Source organism: Phyllobates terribilis, unplaced genomic scaffold (assembly GCF_046119375.1).
Source record: "Phyllobates terribilis strain yellow unplaced genomic scaffold, ASM4611937v1 Scaffold_538__1_contigs__length_1162401, whole genome shotgun sequence".
NCBI lineage: Eukaryota > Metazoa > Chordata > Amphibia > Anura > Dendrobatidae > Phyllobates > Phyllobates terribilis.
Genome location: NW_027363298.1, coordinates 449,069 through 468,363, shown reverse-complemented (window position 1 = coordinate 468,363; position 19,295 = coordinate 449,069). Strand labels below are relative to the sequence as shown.

At 44.8% G+C, this 19,295-nt stretch overlaps 12 non-coding genes and 1 pseudogene across 12 annotated transcripts; all 13 read left to right on the top strand.

The window, feature by feature from the left end:
• The first annotated feature begins 2,949 nt into the window (after positions 1-2,949).
• LOC141231866 (U2 spliceosomal RNA) lies at positions 2,950-3,066 on the top strand (annotated as a pseudogene).
• A 1,115-nt stretch (positions 3,067-4,181) lies between these two features.
• On the top strand, positions 4,182-4,372 carry LOC141232093 (U2 spliceosomal RNA). Its single transcript, XR_012298358.1, has one exon. It is a non-coding gene; the product is annotated as a U2 spliceosomal RNA (small nuclear RNA).
• Positions 4,373-5,487: 1,115 nt separating this feature from the next.
• LOC141232091 (U2 spliceosomal RNA) lies at positions 5,488-5,678 on the top strand. The gene has a single exon (XR_012298356.1). It is a non-coding gene; the product is annotated as a U2 spliceosomal RNA (small nuclear RNA).
• Positions 5,679-6,793: 1,115 nt separating this feature from the next.
• LOC141232090 (U2 spliceosomal RNA) lies at positions 6,794-6,984 on the top strand. The gene has a single exon (XR_012298355.1). It is a non-coding gene; the product is annotated as a U2 spliceosomal RNA (small nuclear RNA).
• A 1,115-nt stretch (positions 6,985-8,099) lies between these two features.
• LOC141232089 (U2 spliceosomal RNA) lies at positions 8,100-8,290 on the top strand. The gene has a single exon (XR_012298354.1). It is a non-coding gene; the product is annotated as a U2 spliceosomal RNA (small nuclear RNA).
• Positions 8,291-9,405: 1,115 nt separating this feature from the next.
• Positions 9,406-9,596, top strand: LOC141231797 (U2 spliceosomal RNA). Its single transcript, XR_012298107.1, has one exon. It is a non-coding gene; the product is annotated as a U2 spliceosomal RNA (small nuclear RNA).
• A 1,115-nt stretch (positions 9,597-10,711) lies between these two features.
• Positions 10,712-10,902, top strand: LOC141232088 (U2 spliceosomal RNA). Its single transcript, XR_012298353.1, has one exon. It is a non-coding gene; the product is annotated as a U2 spliceosomal RNA (small nuclear RNA).
• Positions 10,903-12,017: 1,115 nt separating this feature from the next.
• On the top strand, positions 12,018-12,208 carry LOC141232087 (U2 spliceosomal RNA). The gene has a single exon (XR_012298352.1). It is a non-coding gene; the product is annotated as a U2 spliceosomal RNA (small nuclear RNA).
• A 1,115-nt stretch (positions 12,209-13,323) lies between these two features.
• Positions 13,324-13,514, top strand: LOC141232085 (U2 spliceosomal RNA). Its single transcript, XR_012298350.1, has one exon. It is a non-coding gene; the product is annotated as a U2 spliceosomal RNA (small nuclear RNA).
• Positions 13,515-14,629: 1,115 nt separating this feature from the next.
• Positions 14,630-14,820, top strand: LOC141232084 (U2 spliceosomal RNA). The gene has a single exon (XR_012298349.1). It is a non-coding gene; the product is annotated as a U2 spliceosomal RNA (small nuclear RNA).
• A 1,115-nt stretch (positions 14,821-15,935) lies between these two features.
• LOC141232083 (U2 spliceosomal RNA) lies at positions 15,936-16,126 on the top strand. Its single transcript, XR_012298348.1, has one exon. It is a non-coding gene; the product is annotated as a U2 spliceosomal RNA (small nuclear RNA).
• Positions 16,127-17,241: 1,115 nt separating this feature from the next.
• Positions 17,242-17,432, top strand: LOC141232081 (U2 spliceosomal RNA). The gene has a single exon (XR_012298347.1). It is a non-coding gene; the product is annotated as a U2 spliceosomal RNA (small nuclear RNA).
• A 1,115-nt stretch (positions 17,433-18,547) lies between these two features.
• LOC141232080 (U2 spliceosomal RNA) lies at positions 18,548-18,738 on the top strand. The gene has a single exon (XR_012298346.1). It is a non-coding gene; the product is annotated as a U2 spliceosomal RNA (small nuclear RNA).
• Positions 18,739-19,295: the final 557 nt, after the last annotated feature.

The following is a 19,295-nucleotide window of genomic DNA, read 5'->3' as shown; positions in this document are numbered from 1 at the left end:
TGTCTGGATTTTCGTGAGATTAACAAAATTACGGTACGCAATCCTTACCCACTGCCATTGATTCCTGATCTGTTTAACCAGTTATTGGGGGCCAAGTGGTTCTCTAAAATTGACCTTAAGGGGGCATACAATCTGTTGCGCATGAAGGAGGGTGATGAATGGAAGACTGCTTTTAACACTCCTGTGGGTCATTTTGAGAATCTGGTTATGCCTTTTGGTCTTACTAATGCTCCTGCATTTTTTCAGAATCTGATTAATGACATCCTTAGACCTTTGATCGGTAAAAATGTGGTTGTGTATTTGGATGACATTTTGATTTATTCGCCAGATCTGGAGTCTCATTGGCGGAGCGTACGTGAGGTATTACAGTTATTAATGGACAATTCGCTTTTTGCTAAGCTGGAGAAATGTGAGTTCGCTGTACAGAGAATTAGTTTTTTGGGCTACATTATCTCTAGCAAAGGTTTTGAGATGGATCCGGTTAAGGTTCAGGCTGTGCAGGAATGGCCTAGGCCTATTGGTTTGAAATCGATACAGAGGTTTTTGGGTTTCGCCAATTACTATAGAAAATTCATAAAAAAATTTTCTAGTATTGTCAAACCTCTGACTGATCTCACCAGGAAAGGTGCTGATGCGGTTCAGTGGTCTTCTGAGGCCATTGAAGCTTTTGTGTATCTCAAGGAGAGGTTCACCTCTGCTCCCATCCTTATGCAGCCTGATGTTACTAGGCCGTTTTTGGTTGAGGTTGATGCTTCCTCTGTGGGGGTTGGCGCAGTATTGTCTCAGGATAACGGGGATGGATTACATCCCTGTGCATTTTTTTCAAAAAAATTTTCGGAGACTGAATTGAATTACGATATTGGTAATCGGGAATTATTGGCTATTAAACTCGCATTTGAACACTGGCGCCACTTCTTGGAAGGTGCGGAATTTCCCGTTCAGGTTCTTTCGGATCATAAAAATCTGATATATCTTGACGCTGCCAAGCGCCTGAATGCCCGTCAGGCTAGGTGGGCACTGTTTTTCTCGCGGTTTAATTTCTCCGTTACTTACATCCCTGGTACTAAGAATGTTAAGGCGGATGCCTTGTCTCGCAGTTTTTCTCCCATAGTCGGTGCTGAGAAAGAGGAAAACATTTTACAAGAAGGTGTTGTGATAGCTGCTTTAGACTCCGTTTTGGAAGATGAGATTCTTAAAGCTCAGGAGAATGCCCCATCTAACACTCCTCATGGGAGGTTGTTTGTGCCTGGGACCTTTAGGAGAGATTTGTTTGTTGAGTGTCACGAATCTCGGTTGGCAGGTCATCCCGGAATCTCTGAGACCAAGAGACTGGTGGGTCGCAGTTTTTGGTGGCCTGGATGGCAGAAGGAAGTCATTAAGTGGGTGCGCCAATGTACTATATGTGCTAGATCTAAGTCCTCACATACTCCTGCTGCGGGGTTGCTTTGTCCTTTGGAGGTCCCCAGTGCTCCTTGGACACATTTGGCTATGGACTTTATAACTGACCTTCCCCCCTCTGAGGGTTTTACTGTCATCTGGGTGGTCGTGGACCGTTTTAGCAAGATGTGTCACTTGGTTCCCTTCGTCAAACTGCCCTGCGCTAAAACTCTCGCTAAGGCCTATGTCAAGGAAATTGTCAGACTTCATGGCGTTCCTACTGACATTGTTTCTGATAGGGGTCCTCAGTTCGTGGCTCGTTTTTGGCGTGCCTTTTGTGACAGGTTGGGAATTCATTTGTCGTTTTCGTCCGGATATCATCCTGAATCTAATGGCCAGACAGAAAGGAAAAACCAGGATGTTGAGCAGTTCTTGCGTTGTTTTGTGGCAGACAATCAAGAGGGGTGGTCTGAGTTTCTGCCACTTGCCGAATTTGCTCTGAACAATCATACATCTTCTTCTGCTGGTTGTTCGCCTTTTTTTTGTTGTTCTGGGAGACATCCGTCGTTTGGGTCGTTCTCCAAGTTGGGATCTGCCGTGCCTGAGGAGGAGAATTTTTCCGGTGATTTGGAAAGAGTTTGGACGGATGTGCGTGGTAATCTTCAGGAGGCCAACAGAAAATCTAAAGACTACTTTGATAGGAAACGACAGGAGGTTTTGTTCGCTGTTGGTGACATGGTTTGGTTGTCCTCTAGGAATCTGCGGTTGAGGATTCCTTCTAAGAAATTGGGTCCCAAGTTTGTAGGGCCCTTTAAGGTGCTTCAGGTTGTCAACCAATCTGCTGTTAGGTTGGAGGTTCCTACCTCCTGGAGAATTAATCCGGTCTTTCATGTCTCTCTGTTAAAAAAAGCTGTTGTGTCGGATGGTGACGCCTCTGCCTCTGTTCCTCCGGTGGTGGAGGACGGGGAATATGAAATTTCTCGCATCCTTGACTCTAGACGGTATAGAGGTAGTTTGCAGTATCTTGTGGCCTGGAAAGGTTTCGGACCCGAGGATAACTCTTGGGTGAGGTCAGATGATGTTTCCGCGTCCAGACTTATCAGAGCGTTTCACAGGAGATTTCCTGATAAGCCTGGTCCTAGGGGATCCGGAGGATCCTCTTAGAAGGGGGGGTACTATTAGAACCTTGCTGTTAGGTTTTTTTCCTTTGCTGGTCACATGACCTTGTTGGCCTATTTAATCCTGCTCCGCCCTTCTGGCTTTGCTGGACTTCATTGTATATCTACTTTCTAGCTAGCCTGTGCTCTGTATCTAACTCTGTTAGTTTGCTTGGTCTACGGACCTCTATGTTCTATCTATTTTGTTTGTTCGTCTGTCTGCTACTATTTCTGTTAGGAGGTGTCCCATATTCCTCCCAGTCCTTAGTACTTGTAGGGATTCCCTCCCCAAATCTATAGGTCTCCGTACAGACTAGATTAGGACTTTAGCAGGTCTGATCGCAGGATCAGGTTCCCTGTTACATCGTAGGGATTCAGTTGAGTCTTATAGTAGGGACAGATCTCCTCTCTTTCCTTAGCTTTGGTAGCAGAACATAACATTTTTAGAACAGGGAGATGGAAAAAGAGCTTGCTCTGTCCACTCCACGCATTGACCTGGTATTGCAGTATCTCCAGGACCGGTGCACCCCTTCTTTAATGCAGTTTCTAAAATCAGAAAGAATTGAATTCAATGTTTTTTGTTCATTTTGCTTGTTTGTCGGATTTTGGGATGGACTCTTTGGCTTTGCTTTTCTTCTCCTCATTGGATTTTTCATGTTCAAAGTTGCAGAAGCCAGATTACAAGCTCATTTTGGTTCAACTTCAGCAACTGTGCATTGCATTGCCATGTAATGTGATGCAATGCTATCTTTCTAGCTCTCCCTTTTTACTTCCTTTTGGATAAACAGACATATTAGGCAAGCATTTTGGAGCTTTCACCTAAATAACTACAGGTGGTGAGATAAGCTGCACAATATAATTGACCTTTCAGTATATTGTTGCACACACACCATCTATTTAGCAAATGCCCTTGTTATCAACAGCAGCCTTTTAAACTCACCTGAGCTAACAGGTATGTGCGCTGGTTACTCTACTGCGCTTAAAATTTCTTTTTTGGTTTGCTACAATGCCTTTTCTGAAACGTTGTCTCCTTCTGCTGGAACACTGACTTCTTTCATTTAATGCCTGCAGACTATAAAAGAGAACCCAACCCAAAAAGTTTGGTTGATTAGTCTGTGGCATTCTGTTAAACTGTTGCTTATGGCGGTCTCTGTGAGCTTCTCAGCGACATTCAGCCAGCCAGGTATCCTGCCTGCAGTAGATGGAATGTGGCAATGGAACGCTGGCTGCGCGTGTCATAATAGGCTCTGAGCCTTTATATACCTGTGCACAGCAGCAGTCACCTTCAGTCTGCTGCTGGACAGCCAGCAGCAGCAGCAGCAGGAGAGGTATGTAATCAGGAGCCCTCCTGCTAAGGGTAGACAGCTGCTCGTTCCACCCCACCCCCCGCCTTAATTGGTTCTCCTCCCTTCCAACGGTGTTGAGGCGGGTGGGAACAGCAGGGGGTGAAGGTGCTGTGTTTAAAGAGGTGGAGTTATGCAGATCTAAAACGCGTGGATTGCAGCAGCAGCAAGCCGAAAAGTGCAGGCATGTAAGGGATCTAGAGGTTGACAACATGTCTTCTTAACGGGAGTCCAGGAGCTCATCTCCACAAATGGACTTTTCAGGATCCTTGGGTGGCTCCGTAGTTTGAAACCAATTCTGGTTATCGCTTCTCGGCCTTTTGGCTAAGATCAAGTGTAGTATCTGTTCTTATCAGTTTAATATCTGATACGTCCCCTATCTGGGGACCATATATTAAATGGATTTTTAGAACAGGGAGATGGAAAAAGAGCTTGCTCTGTCCACTCCACGCATTGACCTGGTATTGCAGTATCTCCAGGACCGGTGCACCCCTTCTTTAATGCAGTTTCTAAAATCAGAAAGAATTGAATTCAATGTTTTTTGTTCATTTTGCTTGTTTGTCGGATTTTGGGATGGACTCTTTGGCTTTGCTTTTCTTCTCCTCATTGGATTTTTCATGTTCAAAGTTGCAGAAGCCAGATTACAAGCTCATTTTGGTTCAACTTCAGCAACTGTGCATTGCATTGCCATGTAATGTGATGCAATGCTATCTTTCTAGCTCTCCCTTTTTACTTCCTTTTGGATAAACAGACATATTAGGCAAGCATTTTGGAGCTTTCACCTAAATAACTACAGGTGGTGAGATAAGCTGCACAATATAATTGACCTTTCAGTATATTGTTGCACACACACCATCTATTTAGCAAATGCCCTTGTTATCAACAGCAGCCTTTTAAACTCACCTGAGCTAACAGGTATGTGCGCTGGTTACTCTGCTGCGCTTAAAATTTCTTTTTTGGTTTGCTACAATGCCTTTTCTGAAACGTTGTCTCCTTCTGCTGGAACACTGACTTCTTTCATTTAATGCCTGCAGACTATAAAAGAGAACCCAACCCAAAAAGTTTGGTTGATTAGTCTGTGGCATTCTGTTAAACTGTTGCTTATGGCGGTCTCTGTGAGCTTCTCAGCGACATTCAGCCAGCCAGGTATCCTGCCTGCAGTAGATGGAATGTGGCAATGGAACGCTGGCTGCGCGTGTCATAATAGGCTCTGAGCCTTTATATACCTGTGCACAGCAGCAGCCACCTTCAGTCTGCTGCTGGACAGCCAGCAGCAGCAGCAGCAGGAGAGGTATGTAATCAGGAGCCCTCCTGCTAAGGGTAGACAGCTGCTCGTTCCACCCCACCCCCCGCCTTAATTGGTTCTCCTCCCTTCCAACGGTGTTGAGGCGGGTGGGAACAGCAGGGGGTGATGGTGCTGTGTTTAAAGAGGTGGAGTTATGCAGATCTAAAACGCGTGGATTGCAGCAGCAGCAAGCCGAAAAGTGCAGGCATGTAAGGGATCTAGAGGTTGACAACATGTCTTCTTAACGGGAGTCCAGGAGCTCATCTCCACAAATGGACTTTTCAGGATCCTTGGGTGGCTCCGTAGTTTGAAACCAATTCTGGTTATCGCTTCTCGGCCTTTTGGCTAAGATCAAGTGTAGTATCTGTTCTTATCAGTTTAATATCTGATACGTCCCCTATCTGGGGACCATATATTAAATGGATTTTTAGAACAGGGAGATGGAAAAAGAGCTTGCTCTGTCCACTCCACGCATTGACCTGGTATTGCAGTATCTCCAGGACCGGTGCACCCCTTCTTTAATGCAGTTTCTAAAATCAGAAAGAATTGAATTCAATGTTTTTTGTTCATTTTGCTTGTTTGTCGGATTTTGGGATGGACTCTTTGGCTTTGCTTTTCTTCTCCTCATTGGATTTTTCATGTTCAAAGTTGCAGAAGCCAGATTACAAGCTCATTTTGGTTCAACTTCAGCAACTGTGCATTGCATTGCCATGTAATGTGATGCAATGCTATCTTTCTAGCTCTCCCTTTTTACTTCCTTTTGGATAAACAGACATATTAGGCAAGCATTTTGGAGCTTTCACCTAAATAACTACAGGTGGTGAGATAAGCTGCACAATATAATTGACCTTTCAGTATATTGTTGCACACACACCATCTATTTAGCAAATGCCCTTGTTATCAACAGCAGCCTTTTAAACTCACCTGAGCTAACAGGTATGTGCGCTGGTTACTCTGCTGCGCTTAAAATTTCTTTTTTGGTTTGCTACAATGCCTTTTCTGAAACGTTGTCTCCTTCTGCTGGAACACTGACTTCTTTCATTTAATGCCTGCAGACTATAAAAGAGAACCCAACCCAAAAAGTTTGGTTGATTAGTCTGTGGCATTCTGTTAAACTGTTGCTTATGGCGGTCTCTGTGAGCTTCTCAGCGACATTCAGCCAGCCAGGTATCCTGCCTGCAGTAGATGGAATGTGGCAATGGAACGCTGGCTGCGCGTGTCATAATAGGCTCTGAGCCTTTATATACCTGTGCACAGCAGCAGCCACCTTCAGTCTGCTGCTGGACAGCCAGCAGCAGCAGCAGCAGGAGAGGTATGTAATCAGGAGCCCTCCTGCTAAGGGTAGACAGCTGCTCGTTCCACCCCACCCCCCGCCTTAATTGGTTCTCCTCCCTTCCAACGGTGTTGAGGCGGGTGGGAACAGCAGGGGGTGAAGGTGCTGTGTTTAAAGAGGTGGAGTTATGCAGATCTAAAACGCGTGGATTGCAGCAGCAGCAAGCCGAAAAGTGCAGGCATGTAAGGGATCTAGAGGTTGACAACATGTCTTCTTAACGGGAGTCCAGGAGCTCATCTCCACAAATGGACTTTTCAGGATCCTTGGGTGGCTCCGTAGTTTGAAACCAATTCTGGTTATCGCTTCTCGGCCTTTTGGCTAAGATCAAGTGTAGTATCTGTTCTTATCAGTTTAATATCTGATACGTCCCCTATCTGGGGACCATATATTAAATGGATTTTTAGAACAGGGAGATGGAAAAAGAGCTTGCTCTGTCCACTCCACGCATTGACCTGGTATTGCAGTATCTCCAGGACCGGTGCACCCCTTCTTTAATGCAGTTTCTAAAATCAGAAAGAATTGAATTCAATGTTTTTTGTTCATTTTGCTTGTTTGTCGGATTTTGGGATGGACTCTTTGGCTTTGCTTTTCTTCTCCTCATTGGATTTTTCATGTTCAAAGTTGCAGAAGCCAGATTACAAGCTCATTTTGGTTCAACTTCAGCAACTGTGCATTGCATTGCCATGTAATGTGATGCAATGCTATCTTTCTAGCTCTCCCTTTTTACTTCCTTTTGGATAAACAGACATATTAGGCAAGCATTTTGGAGCTTTCACCTAAATAACTACAGGTGGTGAGATAAGCTGCACAATATAATTGACCTTTCAGTATATTGTTGCACACACACCATCTATTTAGCAAATGCCCTTGTTATCAACAGCAGCCTTTTAAACTCACCTGAGCTAACAGGTATGTGCGCTGGTTACTCTACTGCGCTTAAAATTTCTTTTTTGGTTTGCTACAATGCCTTTTCTGAAACGTTGTCTCCTTCTGCTGGAACACTGACTTCTTTCATTTAATGCCTGCAGACTATAAAAGAGAACCCAACCCAAAAAGTTTGGTTGATTAGTCTGTGGCATTCTGTTAAACTGTTGCTTATGGCGGTCTCTGTGAGCTTCTCAGCGACATTCAGCCAGCCAGGTATCCTGCCTGCAGTAGATGGAATGTGGCAATGGAACGCTGGCTGCGCGTGTCATAATAGGCTCTGAGCCTTTATATACCTGTGCACAGCAGCAGTCACCTTCAGTCTGCTGCTGGACAGCCAGCAGCAGCAGCAGCAGGAGAGGTATGTAATCAGGAGCCCTCCTGCTAAGGGTAGACAGCTGCTCGTTCCACCCCACCCCCCGCCTTAATTGGTTCTCCTCCCTTCCAACGGTGTTGAGGCGGGTGGGAACAGCAGGGGGTGAAGGTGCTGTGTTTAAAGAGGTGGAGTTATGCAGATCTAAAACGCGTGGATTGCAGCAGCAGCAAGCCGAAAAGTGCAGGCATGTAAGGGATCTAGAGGTTGACAACATGTCTTCTTAACGGGAGTCCAGGAGCTCATCTCCACAAATGGACTTTTCAGGATCCTTGGGTGGCTCCGTAGTTTGAAACCAATTCTGGTTATCGCTTCTCGGCCTTTTGGCTAAGATCAAGTGTAGTATCTGTTCTTATCAGTTTAATATCTGATACGTCCCCTATCTGGGGACCATATATTAAATGGATTTTTAGAACAGGGAGATGGAAAAAGAGCTTGCTCTGTCCACTCCACGCATTGACCTGGTATTGCAGTATCTCCAGGACCGGTGCACCCCTTCTTTAATGCAGTTTCTAAAATCAGAAAGAATTGAATTCAATGTTTTTTGTTCATTTTGCTTGTTTGTCGGATTTTGGGATGGACTCTTTGGCTTTGCTTTTCTTCTCCTCATTGGATTTTTCATGTTCAAAGTTGCAGAAGCCAGATTACAAGCTCATTTTGGTTCAACTTCAGCAACTGTGCATTGCATTGCCATGTAATGTGATGCAATGCTATCTTTCTAGCTCTCCCTTTTTACTTCCTTTTGGATAAACAGACATATTAGGCAAGCATTTTGGAGCTTTCACCTAAATAACTACAGGTGGTGAGATAAGCTGCACAATATAATTGACCTTTCAGTATATTGTTGCACACACACCATCTATTTAGCAAATGCCCTTGTTATCAACAGCAGCCTTTTAAACTCACCTGAGCTAACAGGTATGTGCGCTGGTTACTCTGCTGCGCTTAAAATTTCTTTTTTGGTTTGCTACAATGCCTTTTCTGAAACGTTGTCTCCTTCTGCTGGAACACTGACTTCTTTCATTTAATGCCTGCAGACTATAAAAGAGAACCCAACCCAAAAAGTTTGGTTGATTAGTCTGTGGCATTCTGTTAAACTGTTGCTTATGGCGGTCTCTGTGAGCTTCTCAGCGACATTCAGCCAGCCAGGTATCCTGCCTGCAGTAGATGGAATGTGGCAATGGAACGCTGGCTGCGCGTGTCATAATAGGCTCTGAGCCTTTATATACCTGTGCACAGCAGCAGCCACCTTCAGTCTGCTGCTGGACAGCCAGCAGCAGCAGCAGCAGGAGAGGTATGTAATCAGGAGCCCTCCTGCTAAGGGTAGACAGCTGCTCGTTCCACCCCACCCCCCGCCTTAATTGGTTCTCCTCCCTTCCAACGGTGTTGAAGCGGGTGGGAACAGCAGGGGGTGAAGGTGCTGTGTTTAAAGAGGTGGAGTTATGCAGATCTAAAACGCGTGGATTGCAGCAGCAGCAAGCCGAAAAGTGCAGGCATGTAAGGGATCTAGAGGTTGACAACATGTCTTCTTAACGGGAGTCCAGGAGCTCATCTCCACAAATGGACTTTTCAGGATCCTTGGGTGGCTCCGTAGTTTGAAACCAATTCTGGTTATCGATCCTCGGCCTTTTGGCTAAGATCAAGTGTAGTATCTGTTCTTATCAGTTTAATATCTGATACGTCCCCTATCTGGGGACCATATATTAAATGGATTTTTAGAACAGGGAGATGGAAAAAGAGCTTGCTCTGTCCACTCCACGCATTGACCTGGTATTGCAGTATCTCCAGGACCGGTGCACCCCTTCTTTAATGCAGTTTCTAAAATCAGAAAGAATTGAATTCAATGTTTTTTGTTCATTTTGCTTGTTTGTCGGATTTTGGGATGGACTCTTTGGCTTTGCTTTTCTTCTCCTCATTGGATTTTTCATGTTCAAAGTTGCAGAAGCCAGATTACAAGCTCATTTTGGTTCAACTTCAGCAACTGTGCATTGCATTGCCATGTAATGTGATGCAATGCTATCTTTCTAGCTCTCCCTTTTTACTTCCTTTTGGATAAACAGACATATTAGGCAAGCATTTTGGAGCTTTCACCTAAATAACTACAGGTGGTGAGATAAGCTGCACAATATAATTGACCTTTCAGTATATTGTTGCACACACACCATCTATTTAGCAAATGCCCTTGTTATCAACAGCAGCCTTTTAAACTCACCTGAGCTAACAGGTATGTGCGCTGGTTACTCTGCTGCGCTTAAAATTTCTTTTTTGGTTTGCTACAATGCCTTTTCTGAAACGTTGTCTCCTTCTGCTGGAACACTGACTTCTTTCATTTAATGCCTGCAGACTATAAAAGAGAACCCAACCCAAAAAGTTTGGTTGATTAGTCTGTGGCATTCTGTTAAACTGTTGCTTATGGCGGTCTCTGTGAGCTTCTCAGCGACATTCAGCCAGCCAGGTATCCTGCCTGCAGTAGATGGAATGTGGCAATGGAACGCTGGCTGCGCGTGTCATAATAGGCTCTGAGCCTTTATATACCTGTGCACAGCAGCAGCCACCTTCAGTCTGCTGCTGGACAGCCAGCAGCAGCAGCAGCAGGAGAGGTATGTAATCAGGAGCCCTCCTGCTAAGGGTAGACAGCTGCTCGTTCCACCCCACCCCCCGCCTTAATTGGTTCTCCTCCCTTCCAACGGTGTTGAGGCGGGTGGGAACAGCAGGGGGTGATGGTGCTGTGTTTAAAGAGGTGGAGTTATGCAGATCTAAAACGCGTGGATTGCAGCAGCAGCAAGCCGAAAAGTGCAGGCATGTAAGGGATCTAGAGGTTGACAACATGTCTTCTTAACGGGAGTCCAGGAGCTCATCTCCACAAATGGACTTTTCAGGATCCTTGGGTGGCTCCGTAGTTTGAAACCAATTCTGGTTATCGCTTCTCGGCCTTTTGGCTAAGATCAAGTGTAGTATCTGTTCTTATCAGTTTAATATCTGATACGTCCCCTATCTGGGGACCATATATTAAATGGATTTTTAGAACAGGGAGATGGAAAAAGAGCTTGCTCTGTCCACTCCACGCATTGACCTGGTATTGCAGTATCTCCAGGACCGGTGCACCCCTTCTTTAATGCAGTTTCTAAAATCAGAAAGAATTGAATTCAATGTTTTTTGTTCATTTTGCTTGTTTGTCGGATTTTGGGATGGACTCTTTGGCTTTGCTTTTCTTCTCCTCATTGGATTTTTCATGTTCAAAGTTGCAGAAGCCAGATTACAAGCTCATTTTGGTTCAACTTCAGCAACTGTGCATTGCATTGCCATGTAATGTGATGCAATGCTATCTTTCTAGCTCTCCCTTTTTACTTCCTTTTGGATAAACAGACATATTAGGCAAGCATTTTGGAGCTTTCACCTAAATAACTACAGGTGGTGAGATAAGCTGCACAATATAATTGACCTTTCAGTATATTGTTGCACACACACCATCTATTTAGCAAATGCCCTTGTTATCAACAGCAGCCTTTTAAACTCACCTGAGCTAACAGGTATGTGCGCTGGTTACTCTGCTGCGCTTAAAATTTCTTTTTTGGTTTGCTACAATGCCTTTTCTGAAACGTTGTCTCCTTCTGCTGGAACACTGACTTCTTTCATTTAATGCCTGCAGACTATAAAAGAGAACCCAACCCAAAAAGTTTGGTTGATTAGTCTGTGGCATTCTGTTAAACTGTTGCTTATGGCGGTCTCTGTGAGCTTCTCAGCGACATTCAGCCAGCCAGGTATCCTGCCTGCAGTAGATGGAATGTGGCAATGGAACGCTGGCTGCGCGTGTCATAATAGGCTCTGAGCCTTTATATACCTGTGCACAGCAGCAGCCACCTTCAGTCTGCTGCTGGACAGCCAGCAGCAGCAGCAGCAGGAGAGGTATGTAATCAGGAGCCCTCCTGCTAAGGGTAGACAGCTGCTCGTTCCACCCCACCCCCCGCCTTAATTGGTTCTCCTCCCTTCCAACGGTGTTGAGGCGGGTGGGAACAGCAGGGGGTGAAGGTGCTGTGTTTAAAGAGGTGGAGTTATGCAGATCTAAAACGCGTGGATTGCAGCAGCAGCAAGCCGAAAAGTGCAGGCATGTAAGGGATCTAGAGGTTGACAACATGTCTTCTTAACGGGAGTCCAGGAGCTCATCTCCACAAATGGACTTTTCAGGATCCTTGGGTGGCTCCGTAGTTTGAAACCAATTCTGGTTATCGCTTCTCGGCCTTTTGGCTAAGATCAAGTGTAGTATCTGTTCTTATCAGTTTAATATCTGATACGTCCCCTATCTGGGGACCATATATTAAATGGATTTTTAGAACAGGGAGATGGAAAAAGAGCTTGCTCTGTCCACTCCACGCATTGACCTGGTATTGCAGTATCTCCAGGACCGGTGCACCCCTTCTTTAATGCAGTTTCTAAAATCAGAAAGAATTGAATTCAATGTTTTTTGTTCATTTTGCTTGTTTGTCGGATTTTGGGATGGACTCTTTGGCTTTGCTTTTCTTCTCCTCATTGGATTTTTCATGTTCAAAGTTGCAGAAGCCAGATTACAAGCTCATTTTGGTTCAACTTCAGCAACTGTGCATTGCATTGCCATGTAATGTGATGCAATGCTATCTTTCTAGCTCTCCCTTTTTACTTCCTTTTGGATAAACAGACATATTAGGCAAGCATTTTGGAGCTTTCACCTAAATAACTACAGGTGGTGAGATAAGCTGCACAATATAATTGACCTTTCAGTATATTGTTGCACACACACCATCTATTTAGCAAATGCCCTTGTTATCAACAGCAGCCTTTTAAACTCACCTGAGCTAACAGGTATGTGCGCTGGTTACTCTGCTGCGCTTAAAATTTCTTTTTTGGTTTGCTACAATGCCTTTTCTGAAACGTTGTCTCCTTCTGCTGGAACACTGACTTCTTTCATTTAATGCCTGCAGACTATAAAAGAGAACCCAACCCAAAAAGTTTGGTTGATTAGTCTGTGGCATTCTGTTAAACTGTTGCTTATGGCGGTCTCTGTGAGCTTCTCAGCGACATTCAGCCAGCCAGGTATCCTGCCTGCAGTAGATGGAATGTGGCAATGGAACGCTGGCTGCGCGTGTCATAATAGGCTCTGAGCCTTTATATACCTGTGCACAGCAGCAGCCACCTTCAGTCTGCTGCTGGACAGCCAGCAGCAGCAGCAGCAGGAGAGGTATGTAATCAGGAGCCCTCCTGCTAAGGGTAGACAGCTGCTCGCTCCACCCCACCCCCCGCCTTAATTGGTTCTCCTCCCTTCCAACGGTGTTGAGGCGGGTGGGAACAGCAGGGGGTGAAGGTGCTGTGTTTAAAGAGGTGGAGTTATGCAGATCTAAAACGCGTGGATTGCAGCAGCAGCAAGCCGAAAAGTGCAGGCATGTAAGGGATCTAGAGGTTGACAACATGTCTTCTTAACGGGAGTCCAGGAGCTCATCTCCACAAATGGACTTTTCAGGATCCTTGGGTGGCTCCGTAGTTTGAAACCAATTCTGGTTATCGCTTCTCGGCCTTTTGGCTAAGATCAAGTGTAGTATCTGTTCTTATCAGTTTAATATCTGATACGTCCCCTATCTGGGGACCATATATTAAATGGATTTTTAGAACAGGGAGATGGAAAAAGAGCTTGCTCTGTCCACTCCACGCATTGACCTGGTATTGCAGTATCTCCAGGACCGGTGCACCCCTTCTTTAATGCAGTTTCTAAAATCAGAAAGAATTGAATTCAATGTTTTTTGTTCATTTTGCTTGTTTGTCGGATTTTGGGATGGACTCTTTGGCTTTGCTTTTCTTCTCCTCATTGGATTTTTCATGTTCAAAGTTGCAGAAGCCAGATTACAAGCTCATTTTGGTTCAACTTCAGCAACTGTGCATTGCATTGCCATGTAATGTGATGCAATGCTATCTTTCTAGCTCTCCCTTTTTACTTCCTTTTGGATAAACAGACATATTAGGCAAGCATTTTGGAGCTTTCACCTAAATAACTACAGGTGGTGAGATAAGCTGCACAATATAATTGACCTTTCAGTATATTGTTGCACACACACCATCTATTTAGCAAATGCCCTTGTTATCAACAGCAGCCTTTTAAACTCACCTGAGCTAACAGGTATGTGCGCTGGTTACTCTGCTGCGCTTAAAATTTCTTTTTTGGTTTGCTACAATGCCTTTTCTGAAACGTTGTCTCCTTCTGCTGGAACACTGACTTCTTTCATTTAATGCCTGCAGACTATAAAAGAGAACCCAACCCAAAAAGTTTGGTTGATTAGTCTGTGGCATTCTGTTAAACTGTTGCTTATGGCGGTCTCTGTGAGCTTCTCAGCGACATTCAGCCAGCCAGGTATCCTGCCTGCAGTAGATGGAATGTGGCAATGGAACGCTGGCTGCGCGTGTCATAATAGGCTCTGAGCCTTTATATACCTGTGCACAGCAGCAGCCACCTTCAGTCTGCTGCTGGACAGCCAGCAGCAGCAGCAGCAGGAGAGGTATGTAATCAGGAGCCCTCCTGCTAAGGGTAGACAGCTGCTCGTTCCACCCCACCCCCCGCCTTAATTGGTTCTCCCCCCTTCCAATGGTGTTGAGGCGGGTGGGAACAGCAGGGGGTGAAGGTGCTGTGTTTAAAGAGGTGGAGTTATGCAGATCTAAAACACGTGGATTGCAGCAGCAGCAAGCCGAAAAGTGCAGGCATGTAAGGGATCTAGAGGTTGACAACATGTCTTCTTAACGGGAGTCCAGGAGCTCATCTCCACAAATGGACTTTTCAGGATCCTTGGGTGGCTCCGTAGTTTGAAACCAATTCTGGTTATCGCTTCTCGGCCTTTTGGCTAAGATCAAGTGTAGTATCTGTTCTTATCAGTTTAATATCTGATACGTCCCCTATCTGGGGACCATATATTAAATGGATTTTTAGAACAGGGAGATGGAAAAAGAGCTTGCTCTGTCCACTCCACGCATTGACCTGGTATTGCAGTATCTCCAGGACCGGTGCACCCCTTCTTTAATGCAGTTTCTAAAATCAGAAAGAATTGAATTCAATGTTTTTTGTTCATTTTGCTTGTTTGTCGGATTTTGGGATGGACTCTTTGGCTTTGCTTTTCTTCTCCTCATTGGATTTTTCATGTTCAAAGTTGCAGAAGCCAGATTACAAGCTCATTTTGGTTCAACTTCAGCAACTGTGCATTGCATTGCCATGTAATGTGATGCAATGCTATCTTTCTAGCTCTCCCTTTTTACTTCCTTTTGGATAAACAGACATATTAGGCAAGCATTTTGGAGCTTTCACCTAAATAACTACAGGTGGTGAGATAAGCTGCACAATATAATTGACCTTTCAGTATATTGTTGCACACACACCATCTATTTAGCAAATGCCCTTGTTATCAACAGCAGCCTTTTAAACTCACCTGAGCTAACAGGTATGTGCGCTGGTTACTCTGCTGCGCTTAAAATTTCTTTTTTGGTTTGCTACAATGCCTTTTCTGAAACGTTGTCTCCTTCTGCTGGAACACTGACTTCTTTCATTTAATGCCTGCAGACTATAAAAGAGAACCCAACCCAAAAAGTTTGGTTGATTAGTCTGTGGCATTCTGTTAAACTGTTGCTTATGGCGGTCTCTGTGAGCTTCTCAGCGACATTCAGCCAGCCAGGTATCCTGCCTGCAGTAGATGGAATGTGGCAATGGAACGCTGGCTGCGCGTGTCATAATAGGCTCTGAGCCTTTATATACCTGTGCACAGCAGCAGCCACCTTCAGTCTGCTGCTGGACAGCCAGCAGCAGCAGCAGCAGGAGAGGTATGTAATCAGGAGCCCTCCTGCTAAGGGTAGACAGCTGCTCGTTCCACCCCACCCCCCGCCTTAATTGGTTCTCCTCCCTTCCAACGGTGTTGAGGCGGGTGGGAACAGCAGGGGGTGAAGGTGCTGTGTTTAAAGAGGTGGAGTTATGCAGATCTAAAACGCGTGGATTGCAGCAGCAGCAAGCCGAAAAGTGCAGGCATGTAAGGGATCTAGAGGTTGACAACATGTCTTCTTAACGGGAGTCCAGGAGCTCATCTCCACAAATGGACTTTTCAGGATCCTTGGGTGGCTCCGTAGTTTGAAACCAATTCTGGTTATCGCTTCTCGGCCTTTTGGCTAAGATCAAGTGTAGTATCTGTTCTTATCAGTTTAATATCTGATACGTCCCCTATCTGGGGACCATATATTAAATGGATTTTTAGAACAGGGAGATGGAAAAAGAGCTTGCTCTGTCCACTCCACGCATTGACCTGGTATTGCAGTATCTCCAGGACCGGTGCACCCCTTCTTTAATGCAGTTTCTAAAATCAGAAAGAATTGAATTCAATGTTTTTTGTTCATTTTGCTTGTTTGTCGGATTTTGGGATGGACTCTTTGGCTTTGCTTTTCTTCTCCTCATTGGATTTTTCATGTTCAAAGTTGCAGAAGCCAGATTACAAGCTCATTTTGGTTCAACTTCAGCAACTGTGCATTGCATTGCCATGTAATGTGATGCAATGCTATCTTTCTAGCTCTCCCTTTTTACTTCCTTTTGGATAAACAGACATATTAGGCAAGCATTTTGGAGCTTTCACCTAAATAACTACAGGTGGTGAGATAAGCTGCACAATATAATTGACCTTTCAGTATATTGTTGCACACACACCATCTATTTAGCAAATGCCCTTGTTATCAAGAGCAGCCTTTTAAACTCACCTGAGCTAACAGGTATGTGCGCTGGTTACTCTGCTGCGCTTAAAATTTCTTTTTTGGTTTGCTACAATGCCTTTTCTGAAACATTGTCTCCTTCTGCTGGAACACTGACTTCTTTCATTTAATGCCTGCAGACTATAAAAGAGAACCCAACCCAAAAAGTTTGGTTGATTAGTCTGTGGCATTCTGTTAAACTGTTGCTTATGGCGGTCTCTGTGAGCTTCTCAGCGACATTCAGCCAGCCAGGTATCCTGCCTGCAGTAGATGGAATGTGGCAATGGAACGCTGGCTGCGCGTGTCATAATAGGCTCTGAGCCTTTATATACCTGTGCACAGCAGCAGCCACCTTCAGTCTGCTGCTGGACAGCCAGCAGCAGCAGCAGCAGGAGAGGTATGTAATCAGGAGCCCTCCTGCTAAGGGTAGACAGCTGCTCGTTCCACCCCACCCCCCGCCTTAATTGGTTCTCCTCCCTTCCAACGGTGTTGAGGCGGGTGGGAACAGCAGGGGGTGAAGGTGCTGTGTTTAAAGAGGTGGAGTTATGCAGATCTAAAACGCGTGGATTGCAGCAGCAGCAAGCCGAAAAGTGCAGGCATGTAAGGGATCTAGAGGTTGACAACATGTCTTCTTAACGGGAGTCCAGGAGCTCATCTCCACAAATGGACTTTTCAGGATCCTTGGGTGGCTCCGTAGTTTGAAACCAATTCTGGTTATCGCTTCTCGGCCTTTTGGCTAAGATCAAGTGTAGTATCTGTTCTTATCAGTTTAATATCTGATACGTCCCCTATCTGGGGACCATATATTAAATGGATTTTTAGAACAGGGAGATGGAAAAAGAGCTTGCTCTGTCCACTCCACGCATTGACCTGGTATTGCAGTATCTCCAGGACCGGTGCACCCCTTCTTTAATGCATTTTCTAAAATCAGAAAGAATTGAATTCAATGTTTTTTGTTCATTTTGCTTGTTTGTCGGATTTTGGGATGGACTCTTTGGCTTTGCTTTTCTTCTCCTCATTGGATTTTTCATGTTCAAAGTTGCAGAAGCCAGATTACAAGCTCATTTTGGTTCAACTTCAGCAACTGTGCATTGCATTGCCATGTAATGTGATGCAATGCTATCTTTCTAGCTCTCCCTTTTTACTTCCTTTTGGATAAACAGACATATTAGGCAAGCATTTTGGAGCTTTCACCTAAATAACTACAGGTGGTGAGATAAGCTGCACAATATAATTGACCTTTCAGTATATTGTTGCACACACACCATCTATTTAGCAAATGCCCTTGTTATCAACAGCAGCCTTTTAAACTCACCTGAGCTAACAGGTATGTGCGCTGGTTACTCTGCTGCGCTTAAAATTTCTTTTTTGGTTTGCTACAATGCCTTTTCTGAAACGTTGTCTCCTTCTGCTGGAACACTGACTTCTTTCATTTAATGCCTGCAGACTATAAAAGAGAACCCAACCCAAAAAGTTTGGTTGATTAGTCTGTGGCATTCTGTTAAACTGTTGCTTATGGCGGTCTCTGTGAGCTTCTCAGCGACATTCAGCCAGCCAGGTATCCTGCCTGCAGTAGATGGAATGTGGCAATGGAACGCTGGCTGCGCGTGTCATAATAGGCTCTGAGCCTTTATATACCTGTGCACAGCAGCAGCCACCTTCAGTCTGCTGCTGGACAGCCAGCAGCAGCAGCAGCAGGAGAGGTATGTAATCAGGAGCCCTCCTGCTAAGGGTAGACAGCTGCTCGTTCCACCCCACCCCCCGCCTTAATTGGTTCTCCTCCCTTCCAACGGTGTTGAGGCGGGTGGGAACAGCAGGGGGTGAAGGTGCTGTCTTTAAAGAGGTGGAGTTATGCAGATCTAAAACGCGTGGATTGCAGCAGCAGCAAGCCGAAAAGTGCAGGCATGTAAGGGATCTAGAGGTTGACAACATGTCTTCTTAACGGGAGTCCAGGAGCTCATCTCCACAAATGGTCTTTTCAGGATTCTTGGGTGGCTCCGTAGTTTGAAACCAATTCTGGTTATCGCTTCTCGGCCTTTTGGCTAAGATCAAGTGTAGTATCTGTTCTTATCAGTTTAATATCTGATACGTCCCCTATCTGGGGACCATATATTAAATGGATTTTTAGAACAGGGAGATGGAAAAAGAGCTTGCTCTGTCCACTCCACGCATTGACCTGGTATTGCAGTATCTCCAGGACCGGTGCACCCCTTCTTTAATGCAGTTTCTAAAATCAGAAAGAATTGAATTCAAAGTTTTTTGTTCATTTTGCTTGTTTGTCGGATTTTGGGATGGACTCTTTGGCTTTGCTTTTCTTCTCCTCATTGGATTTTTCATGTTCAAAGTTGCAGAAGCCAGATTACAAGCTCATTTTGGTTCAACTTCAGCAACTGTGCATTGCATTGCCATGTAATGTGATGCAATGCTATCTTTCTAGCTCTCCCTTTTTACTTCCTTTTGGATAAACAGACATATTAGGCAAGCATTTTGGAGCTTTCACCTAAATAACTACAGGTGGTGAGATAAGCTGCACAATATAATTGACCTTTCAGTATATTGTTGCACACACACCATCTATTTAGCAAATGCCCTTGTTATCAACAGCAGCCTTTTAAACTCACCTGAGCTAACAGGTATGTGCGCTGGTTACTCTGCTGCGCTTAAAATTTCTTTTTTGGTTTGCTACAATGCCTTTTCTGAAACGTTGTCTCCTTCTGCTGGAACACTGACTTCTTTCATTTAATGCCTGCAGACTATAAAAGAGAACCCA